Source organism: Giraffa tippelskirchi, chromosome 4 (assembly GCF_054371585.1).
Source record: "Giraffa tippelskirchi isolate mGirTip1 chromosome 4, T2T-mGirTip1v1.2.pri, whole genome shotgun sequence".
In the NCBI taxonomy this organism is placed as follows: Eukaryota; Metazoa; Chordata; class Mammalia; order Artiodactyla; family Giraffidae; genus Giraffa; species Giraffa tippelskirchi.
This window is the reverse complement of record NC_137278.1, coordinates 64,182,573-64,207,873: the sequence shown is the minus strand read 5'-3', so window position 1 is coordinate 64,207,873 and position 25,301 is coordinate 64,182,573. Positions and strand designations below refer to the sequence as shown.

The 25,301-nt window shown below is 37.6% G+C and overlaps 1 long non-coding RNA gene across 1 annotated transcript; it reads right to left on the bottom strand.

The window, feature by feature from the left end:
- Positions 1-15,807: 15,807 nt before the first annotated feature.
- Positions 15,808-24,626, bottom strand: LOC145545329 (uncharacterized). The gene is made up of 2 exons (XR_014082005.1): positions 22,219-24,626; positions 15,808-16,165 (listed from the first exon to the last, which is right to left on the bottom strand). It is a non-coding gene; the product is annotated as an uncharacterized LOC145545329 (long non-coding RNA).
- Positions 24,627-25,301: the final 675 nt, after the last annotated feature.

Genomic DNA, 25,301 nt, shown 5'->3' with positions numbered 1-25,301 from the left:
TGCTATATAAATAGCCCATGAATTCACTGAAGACCTTTCCAGTTGCCTTTGCAATATAAAAGAACTTCAAAAAAAGACACAAAACTATAACCATAACAAGTTTTTTTCTTTTGGTCTTGAAATAGAAATTTGGCATTCTAATTTTGGTTGCCATGCAAGTCTTTTGATCCATGAGGGCAAGGAGATTGCTCTGTTTAGCATAATCCCAGAGACCACTGTGGAGGACTGTATGAACATCTCACAGTTGCCAGCTGAGATTAAGCCAACTCACAGCCATCCAGGTTAGACCTGCAACAAGAAGATCACGCAGGGGCCTTGGGTAGAATCATGGCTTTGTTCACTGTGTACCGGCTGAAGACACGTTTGAAGTCTTGTGTATCCCTGATTTTTTGTTGTTGTTGTTGAAACATTATCAAGTTACTTCCCTTGCTGAGTTGAAATCTTATTTTCACACATTTCTGGCATATGGAACATTGCATGTAATGTCATAAAAGCATAATCTCTGCATTTAGAAAGGATTTATCCTATTTCATCCTTAAATAATAAGAAACACAATCAAATAGGAGGATAGGTAGGTGTAAAACTGATCCCTCAAAACCCACTTATAAAAAAAATTTTAAAAGATTTTGGGAATACCAAACTAAGCAGTCTAAAATAGTTCCTCAGGCAAGAAAACCAACAGTTGTGATAGTGAAAAAAGCGATGACCGTATACTCACTAAGGGGGCAGGTGTGACAATGGGGTCCAGGTCTTACTTTTATTAGATGAGAGTTTCCATGTCTTTCCGTTTTACTAATGTAGATCCCTGAGACTCCTGTGTGGACTTTGATTTTATAGGGCTGGTTTGGGGCTGGGATTTGTGATTTGGCAGGGATTTGCCCCACCTTGCTCTCTAGCTTCATTTCATCTCATCCTAGACCATTTCTTCCCCTGAATTGTAGACTCCAGCTACAACTGCTTGAAGTTCCAAGAATCCAGTGAGCTGTATTATGCCTTTGCTCATATTCAGAAGGGCTTCATCTTCTTCTCTCCCTCCTTGAACAATGACACAGACATGCACACACTTTGTGTGGATGACATACAGATGTTGAATCTAAAGCCAACATCAGACATCGCTTTCTCTTGTTGACTACAGATTGTCATCTGCCATCTACCTCTACCTCTACAAGGATTAAATCCTGAGCTGCTGCACAGCTGCTGACCTTCAGCACCCCCTGAAAGGAGGTCAGGGTAGAGATCAGGAATGAGGCACTATGTGCTCTGGGAGAAACTGGCAGAACAGGTCTTCAGAGAGTTAGCTACTTTCAGGAGAAGATTTTATGAGCCCAATTCTTGCATTTCCCTATATTTCAGTTCAGTTCAGTTGCTCAGTCGTGTCCGACTCTTTGTGACCCCATGGACTGCAGCATACCAGGCTTCCCTGTCCATCAGCATCCTGGAGTTTATCCAAACTCATGTCCATTGAGTCAGTGATGCCATCCAACCACTTCATCCTTTGTCATCCCCTTCTCCTCCCACCTTCAATCTTCCCCAACATCAGGGTCTTTTCAAATGAGTCAGTTCTTCGCATCAGGTGGCCAAAGTATTGGAGTTTCAGCTTCAACATCAGTCTTTCCAATGAACATCCAGGACTGATCTCCTTTAGGATGGACTTGTTGGATCTCCTTGCATTCCAAGGAACTCTCAAGAGTCTTCTCCAACACCACAGTTCAAAAGCATCAATTCCTTGGCGCTCAGCTTTCTTTATAGTCCCAACTCTCACATCCATACGTGACTACTGGAAAAACCATAGCCTTGACTAGACAGACCTTGTTGGGAAAGTAATGTCTCTGCTTTTTAATATGCTATCTAGGTTGGTCATAACTTTCCTCCCAAGGAGTAAGTGTCTTTTAATTTCATGGCTGCAATCACCATCTGCAGTGATTTTGGAGCCCAGAAAAACAAAATCTGTCACTGTTTCCAGAGTTTCCCCATCTATTTGCTATGAAGTGATGGGACCAGATGCCATGATCTTAGTTTTCTAAATGTTGAGCTTTAAGCCAACTTTTTCACTCTCCTCTTTCACTTTCATCAAGAGGCTCTTCAGTTCTTCGCTTTCTGCAATAAGTGTGGTATCATCTGCATATCTGAGGTTATTGATATTTTTCCTGGCAATCTTGATTTCAGTTCATGCTTCATCCCGTCCAGCATTTCTCATGATGTACTCTGCATATAAGTTAAATAAGCAGGTGACAGTATACAGCCTTGACATACTCCTTTCCCGATTTGGAACCAGTCTGTTGTTCCATGTCCAGTTCTAACTGTTGTTTCCTGACCTGCATACAGGTTTCTCAAGAGACAGGTCAGATGGTCTGGTCTTCCCATCTCTTTCAGAATTTTCCACAGTTTATTGTGATCCACACAGTCAAAGGCTTTGGCATAGTCAATAAAGCAGAAATAGATGTTTTTCTGGACCTCTCTTGCTTTTTCGATGATCCAGCGGATGTTGCTAATTTGATCTCTCCTAATTTCCCCATATTTAGGAAAGCACTAAAATCATTAATGGTGACATCTGCTCCTCATGACTAGCCTCTGGCAAAATATATGCTTGACCGCATGTAGCCCCCCTCACTAAAATCATATATAACAATAACTTCTCCCCCACATCTTTGGAATAGCTTCTCAGAGGTATTGGAAATGCTGTCTCCTGGCTATAGTCCTCATTTTGCCCCAATTAAAACTTAACTCACAACTCTCAAGTTATGCATTTTTTTTCAGTCGACATTCTCTTTAGTCTCCCTTTTTCGTGATCCCTTTTGACTTGTACTCTCTCTATTCTGGCAGCTGTTATACACAATGGTGTTTTTTTATATTCATATTGTCTCCCTATTAGACTATGAATTTCTAAATGTGGGACCATCTTTATATTCTCAGTCATACAATTCTCAGCATAGCACCTAGTACTTAATAAGTACTCAACAAAACAGTGTTGACCTAAATCAAATGTTTGTTGAAGCATTCCAGCTCATAATTTGTTCTTAGGTAACTGACATTTGAGATAATGAAGATAGTGATAATTTGCTGAGTTAGAAAAATAGCTTTTTGGGGAAAAAATCAGATATAGAGTTAGGAAACTAGAGGAAAGAACAGCGGGTATCATCCTGTTTTTCATATAAACTCCTACTTTTTGAAAAATGAAAATGTCCACTCATTGGAATTTAACATTTAAAATATAATTCTAAGTTTACATTCTGGAGTCAAATTGCTCAGGATCAAAAATAAATAGAAAATTTTATACTAATCAAAAAACAAGGGACTGTCATTTCTTATGTCTTTTCTCTTTAGGGGTTAGGATGAACCAGACAGTATCCATGATGGTTCATTTTTTTTCCTTTCCTCTTAAACTTAGATTTGATTTTCCTTTCTCCCTAGAAGGTTTAACACTTACAATGATTGTAAAGCAATAGTAAGAGTAAAGATGTAGTTTTTCTTCCTTCTACTGGAAACGATTAGAAAAAGATTATAAATGGAAATACCATACGTTGAAGAGGAAGATGAGATAGTTGTGGGTGAACCCAAGACAGGGTATGTCATGCCCACAAATGCAGTGGGGAGGATTCTGAAGGGAGAACACAACACACAGCTTGCTGCTTAGCCCACCTTACTGACTTGCTGTGACAAGCATTTAAAAATAAAAAGGAGGAAACTGGTAGAAAGTGGTTTTGGTAACAAAACTGTGCAAGTGTGGCTAGATAGTCCATAGGCTAAGTAAATTGAAAAAAATAAAGTAGCAGAGTAAAGTATCAAGGATTAAGCTATTTCTAAAGATACCTATGCATCCTGTTCAGAGATTTATGGAATATCACCAAAGAAAAGGAACCTCTAAATCCATAGTAGAGTGTTTCTACAGGTACTTTTGGAAGCATTGCAATGTATGCATTTGTGATTGCAGTTCTATTGGAGATTTTCTGTAGATTTGTATTTGGAAGTAACAAAGAAATTCCTGTCAGGTCATTGGATCTGTTTGCATGCTCAGTCGCTTCAGTTGTGTTGGATTCTTTGCGACCTTATGGACTGTAACCTGCCAGCCTCCTCTGTCCATGGGATTTTCCAGGCAAGAATACTGGAGTGGGTTGCCATGGTCCCCTTCAGGGGATCTTCCCAACCCAGGGATCAAACCTGGATTTCCTGCATTGCAGATGGATTCTTTACTGCTAAGTCGCTGGGGGAAGCCTGGATCTCTTCAGATGGTGGCAATTTTAATATTTTCCTGAAAGCCAGTGATTTTTTAAAAATATTTTGTGTGTGTGCTCAGTTACTCAGTTGTGTCTGACTCTTTCCAACCTCATGGACTGGAGCCCACCGGGCTCCTCTGTCCATGGAATTTTCCAGGCAAGAATACTGGAGTGGGTTGCCATTTCCTTCTCTTGGAGATCTTCCCAACCCAGGGATCAAAACCGTGTCTCCTGCATTGGCAAGTGAATTCTTTACCAGGGGTCCTTTATTATTTTTTAATTAATTGATTAATTTTATTTATTAGTTTGTGCTGGGTCTTCGTTGTTGCAACTGGGCTTTCTCTAGTTGCAGCAAACGGGGGCTGCTCTTTGTTGTGGAACACGGCTTCTCATTGCAGTGGCTTCTCTTGTTGCAGAGCACAGGCTCTAGGGCATGTGGGCTCAGTCATTGTGGCTCACAGGGCCCAGATCGCAGGCTCAGTAGCTGTGGTGCATGCCCCTGAGGCATGTGGAATCCTCTCACACCAGGGATTGAACATGTGTTTCCTGCATTGTCAGGCGGATTCCTAACCACTGGACCACCAGGGAAGTCCAAGGCCAGCAATATTTACTCAAAGTTGGAATTATTTATATACCTCCTGAAACCTTGGAGGGATTCTCTTTCTTACTGCAAGCTTGATTTTAGAACATAGCATAAGGCATTGGGAAGCACACAAGCTTTGACTGAGGAAGAACTGGACATGACTCCTAGTTCTACCACTTACTAGCTGTGGGCTTTAAAGGCAAATTCTTTTGTGTCTTTGAGCCTTGGTTTCTGCATTTAATACTTGTGCATGAGATTTTTAGAGCCAAATGTGATAATATCTGTGAAAATGTCTACTGAGTACAGAATCTGATACCTATATATTCAATTAACTCTAATTTTATTTTGTTTAATTTTACTACCAGGTGTTTTGGTTAACAATTATTTTTTCTAATTTTTAAAAGTGTCTAACCTTTAAACTTTAGAAAAGATACTAAAATTCCACTCCTATTTTTTATGCTTGTGTTGTCTTTGTTATTTTCCTTCTTCCTAGAAAGTACATATCTACTTCCGTACCTTGCTTAAGTTACTGATTCATTACTGGTGTACCAGAGTAGACTAGGGTGTAGGTCAGGAGGTGTTTCTATTTTTACATCGAGGGGCTTCTGAGTTAACATGATGTTTGTAATTTCTTAAGACCCCATGGTATCTAGAATTGATATAAGCTATATTTATAATTCAATTTTCTCTTCTTTATGGACATGAACACTCTATCATTTGAGACATACTGTTTAGAAATCTAGTCTTCCTTCAGTCTTCAAGTCTACATTCTGAAACATCCCTGATCTTTGGGTACTCTGGTTCACATTGAAACTGGAGTAATATTAATTTTGTCACATTTGGGTGTCTTTTGCAATCCTCCTTTTAGAAATTTATTCAAAATAATGAAGAAAATCTATTTAAAAAAAAAAAAAACAACTGAAAAGCTGCTGCTGGGTGAGAGGACTTGTAAGAACCCATTCAGTAAGATTCTCTTCTATGCCCCAATTTGCTGGCAGTTATGGTGACCACCTGAAGTTTCCCCACATGAATTTCCTCTCTTTGATTTCTGGGCAGGAGTCACTCTCCAAGCAATAACCTTTTTCAGGTCTGCTTCCTTTTTACCTTGTCTTCTTATTCTTTCTGGAATTGGAACTCTGAATCCCCCAAGGTTTGAAAGATAGCCAAATATTATTTATTATTTTTGTAGCCTTGTAGGCATTCAGAAAATGTTTGGCTTCAAATTGGTTTCAATAAAATAGTTGGCTGGAGTTACAAATGAGCATTTTGGCTGGAATTTTGTTAAATACCAGTTTGAAGCTGAATTTTGGTAAAGCTGCCCTGAATACATCTATCTTTGTCAATGGATTTGTTTGTTTATTAAGTGCATACTTTCTGGATTTTTGTGGGAAGAGAAGGTCAGACAGTGGAGCATGAGGATTAGAAGTGATTACGAATAGAGAAAGGGATTCATGGAGAATGGTGTCTAGAGATAAGGCGTTACGAGAAGGAAGTCTGAGTCATACTGTGCATAAGTGGGTGTCCAGCCCAAGGCTGAAGCCAGAACTGCCATTGAGCTGAGCTTCCCGTTGGCATGTTTTCCACATTCTGAATGGTGGAGACATTCTTGAATAGGTAGTCACAATTAAAGACAGAGCAGAAGTGTAACTGATGTAAAAGATGGCTCCCATTAACAAAGGCTTTTCCTTCTCTAGTTCAGACTTCTATAAAGGTTTAAAAAGAAGCCAGCTGTACTTCAAGGGACACAATATATCTTTCATAACTGCAGCCAAGCAGATGAATAAATCATCTCTTCAAGGAAAGCCATTAGCAGATTGGATAATGATATTGACATGAGTAATTGGAGAGAAATAAATGAAGTAATTGCTTTAAGAACAGCCGTTAGAGATTGCCTATGTATAATTGGATTGTAACCCTTAAGACTTGGCATATGCCACTTTCCCTTTTTTAAAAAGAAAGGATATTTGGAAGGTCCTCTTTCTGGAGGCCAGAGAAACAGCAATAACTAGCTTCAGTGACAGGAGACATTGATCATGGCTCAACAGGACTGTAGTCATAGTGGCCGAATCAGCTTAAACTTACCTTCTTTTGTAGAGTACACCTGCAGTAAACGAAGGAGGGAAGTTAACCCCTGAATTTTTTAGGAGAGAGTGTCTAGGATCCCAGACCTCTGAAGATTCTTGCAACAGAGAAGAAACTTTAGTCTCTAAATTTGTCAGTTTCCTAAGATGATACTTGGTTTGGGATGATAGAGGAGATGCTGAAAGCAATAAACACAGAAGAGTGGAAGATGACTAGTTACCTGAAGCTTGGAAAGTTTTAGGTCTCAATGACAAAATGGTGGGCAAAGTTGGAACAGGGTTGACTTACCCACTGTCTGTTACTTAGAGGCTGGGGTCTGTTTTGAGATTTCTTTTCACAGTGCCTGACTGGGATCCAAAGGCTTCCTATTGAGGGTTTGGGTGTCATGACACAATCTCACAGGATGCGTATCCTGCAGGAAGCTGGTTATTTCAGAAGCAAATTCATCCCCATGATCAGTTTAATTGGCTAATGACCCAGGAAAATGGTGTGACTCCTGGAAAACTGAGCTTTTAAATTCTGAAGTGGAATTCCATGATCTGTTTCATAGGATTGCTAGAGGCTTAAATAAGACTATTTATATAAAGTGCCTAACAACAGCTGATATAGAACACTTAATGATAGCTGCTATTTTTTTCTTCCCTCAGCATTGCAATAATTTGCACAGGTTAAGAAATTTTGTATCTATATGAGATGACAGATGTTCACTAAATTTATTGTGGTAATCATTTCATGATGTATATAATACATAACTCAAATAGTTATGCTGTACACCTTAAATTTATGCTGTGCAGTATGTCAATTATAACTCAATGAAACTGAAAGAAAAAAGTAATTTGAGTTGACTTTATTGTCATAGCAGACAAAAAACAACCTTAGCTAATCATACTACTATTAATAACCATAACAGAAGCTGCCATTTACTGGCCTAGACTTACACTAATAAGTATTTTATGTTGATTACAACCCTATCGGGAAGGTATCTATAGAAGTCAAGCTAAACATGAGAGAATGTCCAATAGCAGTAATTTTCCATGGAGTTGCAAGGAAACAGGGACTTGTTTTCTGGAAATACAGGTTCCAGAGGTACAGTGAGAAAAGGAGAGAGAGGGAAAGTTTAGTAATTTTCTAATCAGATGCACCCCTCTTAAAGAGGAGCTTGAGAAAGCCACTAAGCCAGCACTTGGAAAATGATATCTGGAGGTTTCTGGGCAGCCACAAAGGTGGCTACAGATAGTACTGAGAGGAAAAAATGAAGAAGACATTTTTACACTGTTTTTGAGATATTAAGAAAAGATCAGTATCAGAATATAGGGGCTCAGTCTACAGAAGAAAGCCCACGGAAAAAAAAAAGTCTAAAGGGAGAATATCTAATGGGAGGGAGACCCTATAAACAATCTCTTTGAATTGAGGTTGGAGCATGAAGGTCCCTAGGGCAAGAACTGAGGATTGCAGAGAGGGAAACTAAATACTGCCTCGTGGAATCAGATATTCTGATTGTGGGCATGCAGGTGTTTGGGGGAGGGGATATCAGGACTCTTCATACATACACTTGTGTAAATAAGCTATTTTACTGAGGTAAATACACTTACGGAAAAGTGCACATATCACTGTTGTACAGTTTGATGAATTATCACAAAGGGAACACACCCATGGAACTACCACTCAGGTTAAGAAAGAGAACATTACCATCATTACAAACATTTTCTACTCATGGTTTTTACATGCTTAGTTTCTTAAATGAATTTGTATCCTTCTATGTATATATTTAAAGTCAAATGTGGTCAGTTAAAATGTTTCACATATCAAATGAGAAAAAAGGGCTTGTACTAAAAATGAGTTAAGGAAAACACTTTTTTTAGATCCATAAAATTCCCTAAATGCGAGATATTAAAATCTGAATAAAATCCTGATTTTAAAATCATAATTAAGTCCTGAAATAAGGGAAAATTTTATGTGCTTCCAAAACTCATTGGAGGTTTAGTCGCTAAGTCGTGTCCGACTCTTGTGACTCCATGGACTATAGCCTGCCAGGCTCCTCTGTCTATGGGATTCTTCAGGGAAGAATACTGGAGTGGGTTGCCATTGCCTTCTCCAGGGGATCTTCCCCACCCAGGAATTGAACCCAGGTCTCCTACATTGAACGCAGATTTTTTACCAACTAAGCTACAAGGGAAGCCCCCCAAACTCAATGCCCAAATTTAGGGCATTGAAAATTGGATTTCAAAGGGGAGTTCCTACTGAAAAAAGAAATGCCTGGTCATTTTTGCTTAAAGCCTTCAAGAACATACAGCATTCAACACTGTTCCAAGCACATGGCATGCTCAGCAAATATTTGTCAATAATGATAATGATGATAAGTTACCTTTTTCATATAACACACAGTGACCCCTGGTTTCCCTAAACAATAACCTGTGCAAAGAAACATGACTTTTAGTTCTTTGGAAGCTCCTATTTGGTGCCTCAGGGGAACGAATAATCTGTGTGAACTAGAGATGATGTTATTTCACACACCAGTTGAAATGATTTTGCTGTTTACCTGAACTCTTCCCCACAACCAAACACAGCTCTGAATTTTATAGAGATGAGTCAGAGGATAGAAGGAGGGAAACAAAATAAGAAGTGAGACAATGAGGAACAAAAGTATACAAAGAGAGAGCTAATGCTGAGTTAAAGCTACACTGGAAAGGTCTCTTTGTTGTTTTCTTTTGCTTCAAGGAAGTAATATTACAACTTAGCATAACAATTAACCACACCTCTGATTAGATCACATTTCATTATGTGCCATATTTATTTTGGTAGGTAATCAATTATGAGCTGAAGGAGGTTCTCCATGGCAGCCACCTTGGTGGGTTACTATCAAGAGAGAAAATTGAAAGCCATTTTTCAAGTGGAAAAAATATTTTTTGCACACTTTAATATCCTTAATGGGTCCTTCAGTTGAAACTTCATAGAAGACAGAGTTGACAATGTGTACATTTGACAACGTGTAATGGATTTGGTAATGTTTACCTGTTTATGAGTGCTAATTCAAGCCTGGTCTTACAAAACCACAAAACTATTTTTGCTGTGCTTGACACAAGTGCATGCTCAGTCATGTCCAACTCTTTGTGGCCCCATGGACTGTAGTCCACCAGGCTCCTCTGTTCATGAAATTTTCCAGGCACGAATACTGAAGTGGGTTGCATTTCCTCCTTTAGGGGATCTTCTCGACCCAGGGATCAAACCCGTGTCTTTTGTACCTCCTGCATTGCAGGCAGATTCTTTACCACTGTGCCATTTGATTTGTTTTGCCTTGATTTTTAGGTTGCCAGCAGAAATTAGGGAAGGATGAGATCTCTTTCATAATGATTTGTGAATCTGATGGCTTGTCATGTCCTCAGCAATAGTATTTATTATTATTTTGGCAATAGCATTTATTATTATAAAATAGCACAATTTTAGCATTTACTGATTGGTGTTAAAGTATAAATAGGTGCAGAATTCATAAGAACTTTTCTTCCTTGTTAAGGAGTGGATTATAACAGCTTTGATTTTGAGTCAGCTATTTGGCTTACATCAGAGACTGAATAATTCTTTAGGACACTTTTACAAGAATATAGACTGTTTACACAGGAATAAGTGTCATATGATGCAAAGAAAACTGAAGTCTAGTTTCAGGTTTACCACTGATCAGTTATACGATCTGTGGTCACTGAAACTCTGGGCCTTAAAATTGGATAGTAGTTTAGATGATGGGCTTTGGGATCCAACAGAACTGGCTTAAAGTCCTTATTAAAATTCTAGGTGCTTCATTCTCTCATCTGCACAACAGGACCATTAGTAGGTCAACTTCATATAAGATTGTTAGAGGAGTTAAATGGGACAATGCATGTAAAATGCCTAGCATGCAGTCAGTACTCAATAAATAATAGATTTAGAGTAAGTAGTCACTATTTTCTTTTCCAGATCTAAAATGTTAAGTTTCTGTGAATGACAGTTTCTGAAGTATCTGTTAGGATTGTATCCAGTTAGGAATTTCAGATTTGGAAGGGGTGGCACCTTATGTGCTCAGTCTCTCTGTTGTGTCTGACTGTTTGCAACCCTTTGTACTGTAGCGTGCCAGGCTCCTCTGTCCATGGGATTTTTCAGGCAAGAATAGTGGAGTGGGTTGCCATTTCCTCCTCCAGGGAAATCTTCCTGACCCAGGGATTGAACCTGTGTTTCCTGTGTCTCCTGAATTGCAGGTGGATTCTTTACAGCTGAGCCATCGGGGCACACTATAAGCAAGCTTTATTTCTGCATAGGCCCTCGGGCATTGGTGTATTTTAGTTACACATTGATTGAAAACCTTGACATCACTTGAAAGAAGAGGAAAAACTATGTGAACTCATTTTGTATAGTCCTTCAAGAGAAGCTGTTTGCTTGCCATAAAGATGAGTGGCCTTGAGATCATTAGAGTGGGACAAAGGAACATGACTAGGCCTGATGAGGAGGACAATCAAAGACATCAGGTCAGTCTCCTTTGGAGGGGATAATTATGGGCAAATCAGTACTTTCATCAGCATTCTTTCTCTTGCAGTTTCCACATTGATGATGTGGGGAAGTAGCAAGAGACCAGGCCCTTCCCCAAACTTGCCTAATTCACCTCAAATATAATGACAACATCCTACATCTTCTCAGCTGTTTATTCTTAATAAGTAGTTTCCCAGTCAGAGGAAGTAAATATGAAAGAAGACACTTTGTTTTAAAAATGAGGAAATTGGAACACAGAGAGGACATAAGAGGAGTCAAATATTCATGACCCAGGTTTCTTGACCTGTAGTTCCAACCTTGTTCCTCCCTACTAATTTGTCCCAGATGTACAGTTGTGCAGATTCAGATAATTTCTTTTCTTTCCATGTATGTCTTTCTAAGCCTCAGTATCTTCATTCATAAAATGGTACTGTTCACAATACCTTCCTTACCAGGTTTATGTGAGGGCTAAATTAAATAACGTGGATAGAGTGCTTCAGGCTGTAGTTGCTATTAGTTGTTGCTATCAGTAGCTCCCCTTGGGAGGATGCTAAATTCCTAGCATCATTTTTTATTTTATCCTGCATTGAGCCCCGTGTTTTGAAAGATTTTGAATATCAAACTGCATATGTGTGTGTGTGTGTGTGTGTTAGTTGCTCAGTCATGTCCAACTCTTTGTGATCGCATGGACTGTAGCCCTCCAGGCTCCTCTGTCATGAATTCTCCAGGCAAGAATACTGGAGTGGGATGTCTTTCCCTTCTCCAAGGGATCTTCTTGTGCCAGGAATCAAACCCGGGTCTCCTGCATTACAGGCAGATTCTTTCTGTCTGAGCCACCAGGCAAGCCCTTATTGGTTAATAATATTTTTGTTATTATCAATGGGCTTGGATCCCCTAATCAGTAATTGCATCAATACTAAATTTATTTAGCCCCAATAAAAGCAAAGAACCCTGATATTTAAAGAGCCTCTTCATCTTTGTCCAAGGAAATGTACTTCCTTCAGGTTGTTTGAGGTGTCTAAGACATCTTGCTGATCTCCAGCACTGTCTTTGCAGATTCTGGACATAGTTGGGCTCTCACTTTTCAATGAATAAGTCAAACCTTGTTATTATCGTCTGAGTGAGTTGGTGTTTTGTGTGTGATCTAATTCAATTTTTGAATGTTACCATTTTTCCATCATATCATGAGAAATTGTTGTGGTCCAGAAATAATAAGAATGAATTCAGTGTGAATGAAACTGAAGATAAATTTTTAACATGCTGTGCTTAGTCACTCGGTCATGTCTGAATCTTTGAGACCCCATGGACTGTAGCTTGCCAGGTTCCTCTGTCCATGGGGATTCTCCAGGCAAGAATACTGGAGTGGGTTGCCATGCCCTGGTCCAGTGGATCTTACCAATTTAGGGATAGAACCCAAGTCTCCTGCATTGCAGGCAGATTCTTTACTGTCTGAGCCACAAGGGAGGCCCAAGAATATGGGAGTGGTTAGCCTATCTCTTCTCCAGGAGATCTTCCTGACCCAGGAATCAAACTGGGTTTGCATGTAGATTCTGTACTAGTTGAGCTACCAGGGAAGCTACCAGAAGTTATTGATTAACAGGCAAACCAAAATTTCAGACACTACACGCTGATATATCAGAACTAAATTGTGTATTTTATTCATTGTCATTAAAGGTCAAGTTCAGGTATAATTTTTAATATATTTTTTGTGTTTTTTTTCTACCCTTTCAGCCATTTAATTTTATAATATCAGAGGGAAAAGGAAACTAACTTTTTAAGTATACAAAATTAGATCTTTTATAGCCAAATTTAACTGTTAAGAGGGAAAATTGCAAAGGATATTGAAAAAGACAAATTTATACAAGTCATCACTTATTTTGTAAAGATGTGTTACATAGAGAACAAGTCTTGAGTCTTTCAAAAATCATTGGGTCAGGCTAAAATAATTTCATTGTGAGAGCATTTTCCTCTCTCTGTGTGCAGTCTAAGTGCATATTTTGTGCTCTTAGGAATAACTTTCCAAAGCTGTGTGAAGAATGTAGCAATAAAATCTAATAAGAATTATGGCTCATGACTTGAATGATGTCAGTACCCTTTTAATCCTCCCAAACATGAAAACGTTTTCTCGTCCTAAATAAGATTTCTTAACTCTTTATTTCTAAGGAAATAAGCAGAGCTCTGCAATTTCTTTGGCAAAGTAAGAGTTAAAGGAAGATGTTTCATTCCATTATTAATGCTTATGTTTATTATTAAGATAATCAATTTAGAAAAGAATAAACATAAGATAATAATACTTTATGAACATATATTGTCTGATTTTTTTCATACATTATGTAACATCAGAAGACCTCTGAGTTCAGTGCAGCAATAATCTTATTTTTGTTATCAAAATCTTATTCAGTCCAGCAATAATCTTTGTTTTCTTTAAGCCAGTGCTTTTCAAACTTCAATGTGAATCAGAATCACCTGCAAGGCTTGTTAAACCACAGATTTCCAGAGCTCATACTCAGAGTTTCTAATTTAGGAGGCCTGTGGTAGGCATGAGAATCTGCATTACTCATAGGTTCCCAGGTGATGCTGATGCTGCTAGGCAGGGGAATCTGGCAACAGTTTTAAGTCATGTTAACTGTCTTATCTTATAATTTAATTTGGTGGGATTCAACCATCCTGAGATATATACGTCCCCTTGGTTTAGAAGAATCCAAAGTTTAGTAAGTTAGCTACAGTTTGGTTATTTGGCCAATCCGGATTTATTTCAAGTCAAAGAACTGCATACAGAAAAGTATGGTGGATGAAATGGTTTGATGTTTGAAGATGTCAGACTGTAGAATCTCTACGGGTAAGTGTGTGATTTCTTTAGTGACATCACATTTGCCTGCAGAGATTTTCCAGTCTGCCACTTTGAAGTTGTATTTAAGATGGAAAAAAGTTGCCTTCTTTCTACAGTGATCTTTTCAGGACTGCTACATTTTAAAACTATATTTATCCAAGGTTAAAACTGAATGGGAAAAAGGAGTTATGGTTGGCGTTCAGATAAGAGAGTGAGTGAGAATGGACACTCTTTGAGTCCGCCACACATCTCCCCAGAGACTGCAAAAAAAAAAAAATGGGGAAAGTAAAGCTTCCCCAAATGACAACCAGCTTAATTTGTAACTGTGTTTTAGCCACACTGAAAGCCTTATGGTCAATCCAAGTAAACATCCTTGAGTTTCAAGCAATTTTATCTAATGATTAGACTTTGCAATTGGGTTTTCGGTCTATCTTAATTGACACTTATGCCTAATCAGGAGGTGTGTTTCTCACTTTTATTTTCCCTATTTCTCTACTATTTAGTAGCTGTCTTATAATAAATAACATCACCTGCTACTAACTTTTAAAGTGATGGAATAATACGTGTGTGTGTGTGTGTTAGTTGCTCAGTTGTGTCCAACTCTTTGTGACCCCACGGACTACAGCGTGCCAGGCTCCTCTGTCCATAGGATTCTCCAGTCAAGAATACTGGAGTGGGTTGCCATTCCCTTCTCCAGGGGATCTTCCCAACCCAGGGACTGAACCCAGGCATCCTGCATTGCAGGCAAATTCTTTACCAACTGAACTACTACTCCAGAAGCTCAAGAATAATAATCTGTGAATATCACGATATCATTAACTCTACAGCATTGGTTTTTTGGTTCATTTTTGAGAACATACTTTTTTCCCAGAGTTAGCTGGAAGTTTATTTCAATATTTGAGTACAGTAGGGACTTTGTATATTTTGTTCCCTACAGTATCCTAGCACAGAGAACGGTTCCTGGCACATGATAGATACTCAATAAACACTTACATACTGAATGGACATTAATTAGGAATTTTTGTGTGTGTAAAGATTCTTATGTATCATTAGAAAGGCAGTAATATATACATCAAGTCACATTGTATTGATATCAGAGTGAACTTATTTAATTTTAGACAGGACAAAAATAGAATATTTAAATATGAAAAACCTATCTTGGTAATAAAGAACATTTCTATAATAAAATATTTTATAATGGAACTTTAAAAATCAGTTTCCTTATACTCTAATGATGCTGTATTATACCTTTTTGGTATGTAGTTTTATTTCAGATGATGAGTTTTCTAGTCCTGGCTTATATCCAAATTTACATAATAATGAATCACAAAATTAGGTTTGATTTTGTTTACACTACATAACACAGTGTCTTAATCATCTGTTAATCTGCCATATACACATCCTTTGGCCCCAAGATGACTTTAAAAGCATCCTCTCAGTTGCATTCTGACTGTTCTAGATAAACCATAAATGCAAACTTAACATTAAATCACAAGTGTTCAGAGGATGTAACAGGTGGCCTTGATCTGATGTGAGTGGAGCTAAATAATGTGGTGAAATAATTGGAGCTTAGAAAGATAGAAAACATCTGGGCTTCAACGGAGAACATTTGCATCCTTTTTACTGCCTTTTAAATAGAGGGCTACATCATTCTGGGTTATGTAGAAAGAAAGGGCTAGTGTTAGGAACTCCACGATCTTCATTCTGTTCATCTGAGCTCCAAAGGGTGGGACTAGTATGCTTGGTTATGGGAGAAAGATAAGGTTTCTTAGGCCATTTTTCATTTTCTCTTTTCCAATCATGCTGTTGGTTTTATATGTGCTTGCAGGGCCTGGTTAACAGTATCACTTGTTCTTTTGAAGGAAATTGAACTTGTGAATGATGGAATCAAGTTGCCATGCCCCTGATTGTTGATATCTTGTTTGTTTCTTTGCTCCATGGAAAGGCATGGATGGAACTGAGCTGTGGAAAAGCAACATCATTTTAGCTCAATGACTAGGCTCTTTTAAGACAGCCGGCCTATAATACAGGGCTCCCATTAGTTTCAGCATTTACACAGAGAGAGACCCCTTTATAAATGCAAACATTTGACATGTGGAGTCAGTAGCCTTTCCCTTCTCCAGGGGATCTTCCCAACCCAGGGATCAAACCCAGGTCTCCCGCATTGCAGGCAGATTCTTTACCAGCTGAGCCACAAGGGAAGCCTGAGATGTAAGCAATATCTGATATTAACATATCAGTACAGATGAGTTTATAAGACTAAGCCTACCAGAGATTAAAGGTCTAAAAAAATTGAACAGTACAGTTACATTCTGAAAGATCAGGAGGCCAAGATCTACCCAGTGGTTCTCAACCCTAACTGTGTACATCAGAATCATTCTGGAAGTTATGAAACAGATTTCCATACCCAAACCTGAACCTGAACTTCCAAGATGTGAATTCGAGAAGGCTCTCTTTTAAACAAATTAATAAACTTTATTTTAAGAAGCATTTTAGGTTCATAACAAACTTGAATGAAAAGTACAGAGAGCTCCCATATACTCCCTATTCCCATATACCTACAACCTCCCCTACTATGGACATGATACACAGTAGTGATACATTTGTTACAATCAATGAGCTGACACTGACACATCACTATTGAACAAAGTTCATGGCTTACATTAGGGGGTCATTCTTGGTGTTCTGTGGGTTTTGGCAACTATCTGATGACATATACCCATCACTATAGTATTACACAGAATAGTTTTACTGCCTATGTACTGACTATTTATCCCTCCCTCTAAATGGCAACCCACTCCAGTATTCTTGCCTGGAGAATCCCAGGGACAGCGGAGCCTGATGGGCTTCCATCTGTGGGGTCGCACAGAGTCAGACACGACTGAAGCGACTTAGCAGCAGCAGCAGCAGCAGCTCTCCAACCTCTGATCTTTCCATTATCTCCATAGTTTTGTCTTTTCCAGAAAGTCATAAGGTTGGAAACAGTATGTAACCTTTGCAGATTTGCTTGTTTCCCTGCTTAATATAGTCTGTCTTTACATCTCCTCCATGTCTTTTCATGGCCTGATAGCTCATTTCTTTTTGGCACTGAATAATATCCCAGTGTTAGGCTGTACCACAATTTATCCATACACCTACTGAATGTTTGCTTCCAAGTTTTGACAACTATAAAGCTGCTATAAACCACACACAGGGTTTTGTGTGAATAAAAGCTTCCAATTAATTTTGGCAAATAGAGAGGAGTTTGACTGCTGGGCTATATGGTAGGAATATATTCAGTTTTCTAACAAACTGCCAAATTGTCTTTCAGAGTGGATACGCCATTTTGCATTCCCACAATGTCCCTGTTGCTACACATCCTTATCAGTATTTAGGGTTGTCAGCGCTTTGGATTCCAGCCATTCTAATAGGTACGTACAGGTCTCGCATTTTAATTTCAATTGCCTAATGACATATGATGGTGAACAACTTTTCATATGCTTACTTTCCATTTGTATATCTTCCTCCTTGGTGAGGTGTCTGTTCAAGTCTCTTACCCCTTTTTAAATCTGGTTGTTTTCTTCTTGTTTCAAGAGTCCTTTGCATACTTTGAATAACATTCCTTTATCTGATGTATCTTTTACAAATATTTTCTCCCAGTCTGTGGTTTGTCTTCTCATTCCCTTGACATTGTCTGTTGAAGAGCAGATGTTTTTAATTTTAACAAAGTCAAATTCGTCCATTATTTCTTTCATGGATTATGACTTTGGTGTTGTGTCTTAAAAGTCACTGTGAGTCTCAAGGTTTTTTACTATGTTACCTGCTAGGACTTCTACAGTTATGCATTTTACATTTAGGTCTGTGGTCCATTTTCTGTTAAATTTTGTGAGGGGTATAAATTTGTATCTAGATTAGTTTGTTTTGTATGTGGATGTCCAGTTTTTCCATCACCATTTGTGGAAAAGCCTATCTTTGCTGCATTGTATTACCCTTGATCCTTTGTCAAAGATCAGTTGACTGTATTTAAGTGAGTCTATTTCTGGGCTCTCTATTCTATTCCATTTTTCTATTGTCTCTCTTTTCACCAATACCACACTGTATTGACTACTGTAGCTTTATAGTAAGTCTTGGAGTTAGGTAGTGTCAGTCCCCTGACGTTGTTCTTCTCCTTCAATATTGATTCTACTAATCTGAGTCTTTTGCCTCTTCATATAAACTTTTGAATCTTTTTTCAGTATCTGCTGGGATTTGAATGGCATTATGTTGAATCTACAGGTCAAATTGGGAAAGCAGAACATCTTGACAATATTAATCAATCTTTCATCAGAGTTTTGTAGTTTTTCTCATCAGTTCTTGAACATCTTTTCTTGATTTATGCCTAAGTATTTCACATCTGGGGAGTTCTAATGTAAGTGACAATGTGTTTTTAATATCCAATGTCACTTGTTCATTGCTGGTGTATAGGAATGTGACTTTTCATATTAATCTTGTATCCTTCAATCTTGTTGGAATTGTTTATTAGTTCTAGGAGTTATTTTGTCAGTTCTTTCAGGTTTTCTATGTAAACAATCGTGTCATATGCAAGCAAATATTTTTATTTCTTCCTTCCCACTCTGTGTACTTCTTTCTTTTCCTTGCCTTATTGAATTACCTAGAACTTCCAATACAATGTTGAAAAGAGTAGTGAAAGGGGACATCCTTGTCCTATTTTTGAACTTAGCATGAAAACTTCAAATTTATCACCATTAAGTATAATATAGCTGTAGGTTTTTTATAGATTTTTAAAAATAGAGTTGCAACTCCTCTCTACTCCTAGTTTGCTAAGAATTTTTATCATGAATAGGGATTAGACTTTATCAAATGCTTTTCTGCATTAATTAATATAATCATGTGATTTTTTTCTTTACTTTGTTGATATGATGAATGACATCATTCTTTGAATGTTGAACTAGCCTCACATTGCTAGGATAAATCCCATTTGGTCATGGTATATAACTCCTTTTATATATTGTTCATTTGATCTTCTTATATTTTGGTGAGATTTTTGCACTCATATTGGTAAGAGATATTGGTCTATTTTATTTTCTTTGTCTGGTTTTGGTATTAAAGTAATGCTTGCCTTGTGGATTGAATTAGAAAATGTTTCCAATTTCTTTAATAGATTAGGCCATTCAGATTGTCTATTTAATCTTGTGTGAGTTTTGGAAGCTTATATCTTTTAAGGAATTGGTCCATTTCATCTAGGGGTTATCAAATTTGTTGGCATAGAGTTGTTCACAGCATTCTTTTATTATCCTTTTAATGTTCATACAGTGTCCCTTCTTTCATTTCTGATAATAGTAATTTGTGTCTTTTCTCTCTTTTGTTTCTTTGTTAGCCTTCTTAGAAGCTTATTGATTTTATTGATCTTTTCAAAGAATAAGCTTTTGGTTTTGTTGACTTTTTATTTGATTTCTTGTTTTCAATTTTGTTCATTTCTGCTCTAATTTTTTTTTTATTATTTCTATTCTTCTGCTTATTTTGGATTTAATTTGTTTTTCTTGATCTAGTTTCCTGTGGTGGAAACTTAGATGATTGAATTTAGAGCTTTCTCCTTCTCTAATATATGCATTCAATGCTATAGATTTCTCTGTAAGAACTGCTTTCACTGCATCCCACACATTTTGATAAGTTTAGTTCAAAATTAAAATTTCTTGAGATTTCTTCTTTGACCCATGTATTATCAAGAAGTGTGTTAATTTCCATGTATTCTGTGATTTTTCCAGTTATCTGTTATTGATTTTAATTCCACTGTGGTCTGAGAGCATATTTCTATTGTTTTAAATCTGTTAGGTGTATTTTATGGCTCATAATATGGTCTGTCTAGGTGAATGTGAGCTTGAGAAGAATGTGTAGTTGTTGGATAAAGTAGCTTCTAGATGGCAACTATTTCCAGTTCATTGATGGTGCTATTATGTTTAACTATGTTCTAACTTATTTTTCTGGCTACTGGATCTGTCCATTTCTGAGAGAGGGGTATTAACATCTCCAACTAAAATAGTGGATTCATCAGTTGCTCCATGCAGTTCTATCAGTTTCTGCTCATATATTTTAATACTCTGTTATTAGGTGCACAAATGTTAAGGATTGTTATGTCTACTTAGAGAATTAATCTCTTTATCCTTATCTAACATCACTCTTTATTTTTTTTATTATTTTTTAAATTAGTTTATTTATCTATTTTTTAACTTTACAATATTGTATTTGTTTTGCCATACATTGACATGAATCCACCATGGGTGTACATGTTATCCCCTTCCAGAACCCCTCTCCCACCTCCCTCCCCACCCCATCCCTCCAGGTCATCCCGGTGCACCAGCCCCAAGTACCCTGTATCATGGATCAAACCTGGACTGGCGATTCGTTTCACATATGAAAATTTACATGCTTCCATGCCATTCTCCCATATCATCCCGCCCTCGCCCTCTCCCATAGAGTACATAATACTGTTCTATTTATCTGTGTCTCTTTTGATGTCTCACATACAGGGTTATCTCTACCGATTAACTAAATACCATATATATGAGTTAGTATACTGTATTGGTGTTTTTCTTTCTGGCTTACTTCACTCTGTATAATAGGCTCCAGTTTCATCCACCTCATTAGAACTGATTCGAATGTATTCCTTTTAATGGCTGTGTAATATTCCATTGTGTATATGTACCACAGCTTCCTTATCCATTCGTCTGGTGATGGGCATCTAGGCTGCTTTCATGTCCTGGCTATTATAAACAGTGCTGCGATAACATCCCTCTTTAACCCTAATAACTTTTCTTGCTCTCAAGTCTGCTCTGTCTGAAATTAATATAGTTCCACTTTCTTTTGGTTAGTGTTAGCATGGTATGTTTTCCTCCATCCCTTGACTTTTAGTATTTTTATATTAAAGCATATTTCTTTAAATATCCAACAAAGATCTAATAAAGCAGATGAAATTCTGCTCAATGTTATGTGGCAGCATGGATGGGAGGGGAGTTTGGGGGAGAATGAATACATGCATATGTATGACAGAGTCCCTTTGCTGTTTACCTGAAACTATCACGTTCTTAATTGGCTATACCCCAATACAAAATAAAAAGTTTTTTAAAAGTGGATTTCTTATAGACAATATAGAGTTGGGTCTTATTTTTTGATACACTCTGACAGTCTGTCTTTTAATTGATGTATTTAGAACATTGACTTTTAAAGTGATTATTGATGAATTAATATCTACCATATTTGCTATTGCTTTTTATTTGTTGCCTTTGCTCCTCCTGTTTTTGTCTTTCATAATTTTTCTGCATTTTTTTAGATTCAGTTCAGCATTTTACATAATTCCTTTATTTTTCCTTTCCTAGCATATTGATTATACATTAAACATTTTTTTCATAGTTTCTCTAGAGTTTACAATATATATTTACAACTAATCCAAGTTTACTTTTAAATAATACTATTCCATTTCACAGGTAGTATAAGTACTTTGTAATAATAAAATATCCCTAGTTCATCCACACTATCCATTGTATGTGTATGTGTGTGAAAGTCGCTCAGCTGTGTCCGACTCTTTGCGACTCCATGGACTATTCAGTCCGTGCAATTCTCTAGGCCAGAATACTGGAGTGGGTAGCCTTTCCCTTCTCCAGGGGATCCTCCCATCCCAGGGATTGAACTCAGGGCTTCTGCATTGCAGGCAGATTCTTTACCAGCTGAGCCACAAGGGAAGCCCAAGAATACTGGAGTGGGTAGCCTATCCCTTCTCCAGCGGATCTTTCAGACCCAGGAATTGAACCTGGGTCTCCTGGATTGCAGGTGGATTCTTTAACAACTGAGCTATCAGGGAAAACCCTTGTATCATTGTTGTAATTCATTTCACTTATACATAAGCATCATAAGCATATAGCTATACCTATCTAGATATATATCACACATATACATATATAATTTAATATGTTGTGATTATTTTGAACAACTTTTATCTGTTAGATCAATTAAGAAAAATGAAAATAAAAGTTCTTATTTACCTTATCCATTTTCTGATACTTTCTTTTTCTTTATTTAGATCATAGTTTCTGGCTTATATCAATTTCCTTCTCTCTGAAGAACTTTTAATATTTAAGGCACATACTGGCAGCAAATTTCCTCAATTTTTGTCTGCCTGAGAAGGTCTTATTTCTCCTTAACTTTTGAAAGATAATTTCAAAAGGTGTAGAATTCCAGGTTGGTGTTTTTTTTTACTCTCAACTCTGTAAACATTTCAGTCCATTCTTTTCTTGCTTGCATGGCTTCTAGATAAGCCTAATGTAATTATTGTCCTTTTTTTTTTATAGGTAAGGTGATATTTTTCTTGACTTTTTCTGAGATTATCATTGATTTTCTGAATTTTGAATATGATATTCCTAGTAGTTTTGTTTTATTTTGCATTTGTCCTGCTTAATGTTCTCTGAATTTCCTACATCTGTGTTTTGATGCCTTATATTAATTTTGGGGAAATATTCCATCACTGTTTCCTCAAATATTGCTCTGTTCCTTTCTTCTACATTTGGTACTCCCATTACACATACATTACATCTTTTGTAGTCATCCCATATTCTTAGATGTTCTGGGAATTTTTTCTCTTTGTATTTCAGTTTTGGAAGTTTCTACTGTCATATTCTCAAGCTCTGAGAGATTCTTTCCTCTTTTGTGTCCAGTCTACTAATTACCCTATCAAAGACATTCTTCATTTGTTACAGTATTTTTTTGACCTCTAGAGTTTCTTCTTGATCTTTCTTAAAACTCCCATCTCTCTGCTTACATTAACCATCTGTTCCTAAACATCGTCCACTTTTCCTAGTAAAGACCTTATCATGGTTTTTCTTTTTCTCAGTTTATGGTATGATAATTTCAAACTATGTTTTTTGCTGTTTAGTACACTTTGTCGTTTTTTGTTGAAAGTTAGGTATGATGCACTCAGAAACTGTGGTAAATAGGTCTTTAGGAAGATGGGGGTAAGATTTTGAGGGAAAGTTCTACAGTGTTATAAATAGATCTCAGTTGTTGATGAACCTGTTCCCCTGAACTGTGGATTTCACCAATGTTTCTCAGTCTCCCAACCCTCGCACCTTAGGTGGGACAAGATGGCTAGAGGGAGCTGGAGTTGGATATCTTCCTTCCCCTAAGCCAGTGGGCTCTGACAAAACCCCTATAGGTTAGACTCTGATAAACAGTTTTGCCTGAGGGCAGGCCTTGTTCAGAAGAACAGAATGCTCTGGCATATTTGAAAATGGTATTTTTTACCCTGGCCCTGTTGGAATCACAAGATTTTTCTCCAGTGTATACTGTTGGGACTTGATTGAGCTCCTGGAGGTAAATCTCACAAAAGTGTGGGGGCCCTTCTATGACTGAGTCCTTCCAGTGCTTTCCTCTCAGACTTGTCCACACTCAGTCACTGCAATTCACCAGTTGCATTTGAGGTTTTCCTACATTGGCACTAGTTCCCGTGGAGGTTTCTCTCTTGGGTTTCTACTCCAGAAAGTTGTGACTCTTTCAATTCACTTGTCTATCCAATTTGGGGGGAGTGCAATGTGCTCTGAACTCTCTTCTCTGAGGAATCTAAAAAAACTTGTGGATCTTTCAGTTTACTCAGCTTTGATTTCCTGTTAGGATGGTGACTTCACTTCTGAGCTCCTTACATGCCAAATGAGCAACCGGAAGTCTAGAAGTCTCTCTTTTTCAGGATGAGTCTGATGCTTATATGGGTTTTGAGCTCATTAACTTTTAAACTTAAAAAAAAAACAAGTACCATCTTGTTTCAAAGAACATCTACAAATTTACTTAAAAATATAAATTGGTAAAGTGGAGGCTCTTCTGGTTTTAAGTGTGTGTATTGGAGAGGCAGGAATCTAAGAGTTTTATCCTCTCAGACCCTCCGCTGATGGCAACCCCAACTTCCTCTGCAGAATCTCTCATTTGTCACTGGTGCTGCTCTCTCCAGGATGGAGTAAGGCAACTATTTCTGAAAACTCTTAGTGGTGGTGGTTGTTGGGTGTGTGTGGGTGCCTGTATGTATCTGAGCAGCCAGTCAGCAAGAAGGCAGCACCCAAAGCAGCACTCGCTTCAGATATTCGCCCTGAAAAGTGAAAAGGGCAGGAGGGTGATGCAACTGGAATCAAAGTTAGCAATCGGTTCACTGTGAAAAAACTGCGAAAAAAGACCATTTGGCAACTTGCCTCCTTTAAGTGATCCTGTTAGTGCAGGGCGTTATTTAGTTAACACAGCCTAAGGGGATGTTTTAAAGGTGGAAGATTACCCTGGTGATGAACAAATATGAGAAATAAACTTCCAGTGGGGCTGGGTTGCCTGCTGACTGTGATTTCCTGATGATCTACAACAATGGTTATTCACTAACAGCTGGCGCATGTCTCCCTCAGACAAAGCCACTGGGAAGCGCAGGCGCTCGGATTGGTGAACCAGAACCGTTTCCCTGGTAACAGTTAACTAGCACGTGTTTTATTGTTTCCAACTGCTTTTCCTGGGGTATTTGCAGGTGGTGGGAGATGCTTTCTTAAAGAGGGGTCATAACCTCATGAACTTTCAGATGTTGCAACAAATTAGGGAACAAAACATTTTTTTTCTTTCAAATATATTAAGTAAATCTTATTACATAGCATTTTCAAGACAGATGCAGCCCAACAGTTTTCTATTTTGCCATTGTTTCCAGATGTTATCAGTTTTAGAGTCAGAGCTCCATTTTATGATCAGGAAAAATGGTAAGGTATAGGAAGGTAAAATTAGTGTGTATGGCAGTAAAAAAATTTCTTTTGCCTCTTGGGAGTGTATTTGTATTTTGCTATAAAATATGAGATCAGACCATAAAGTGTGAGTGTATTTGTAATTGGCCTTTTAATGGTTTGTATATTCTATCTCTTCATTAATTTATTTAGCTCATTGTTTTTGCCTTTGCTGGTAGTATTTTTTATTATTTTTAATTTATAGAAAATTTATAGTATTGCTATAAAATATTAGACCAAATAAGATAAGACTTGATCGTATTAGGATTTCCTTCTATATTTATTTGACATGTTTTTGAAAGGATCAGTTAATTTCCAGATGGGTAGCTCCCTCT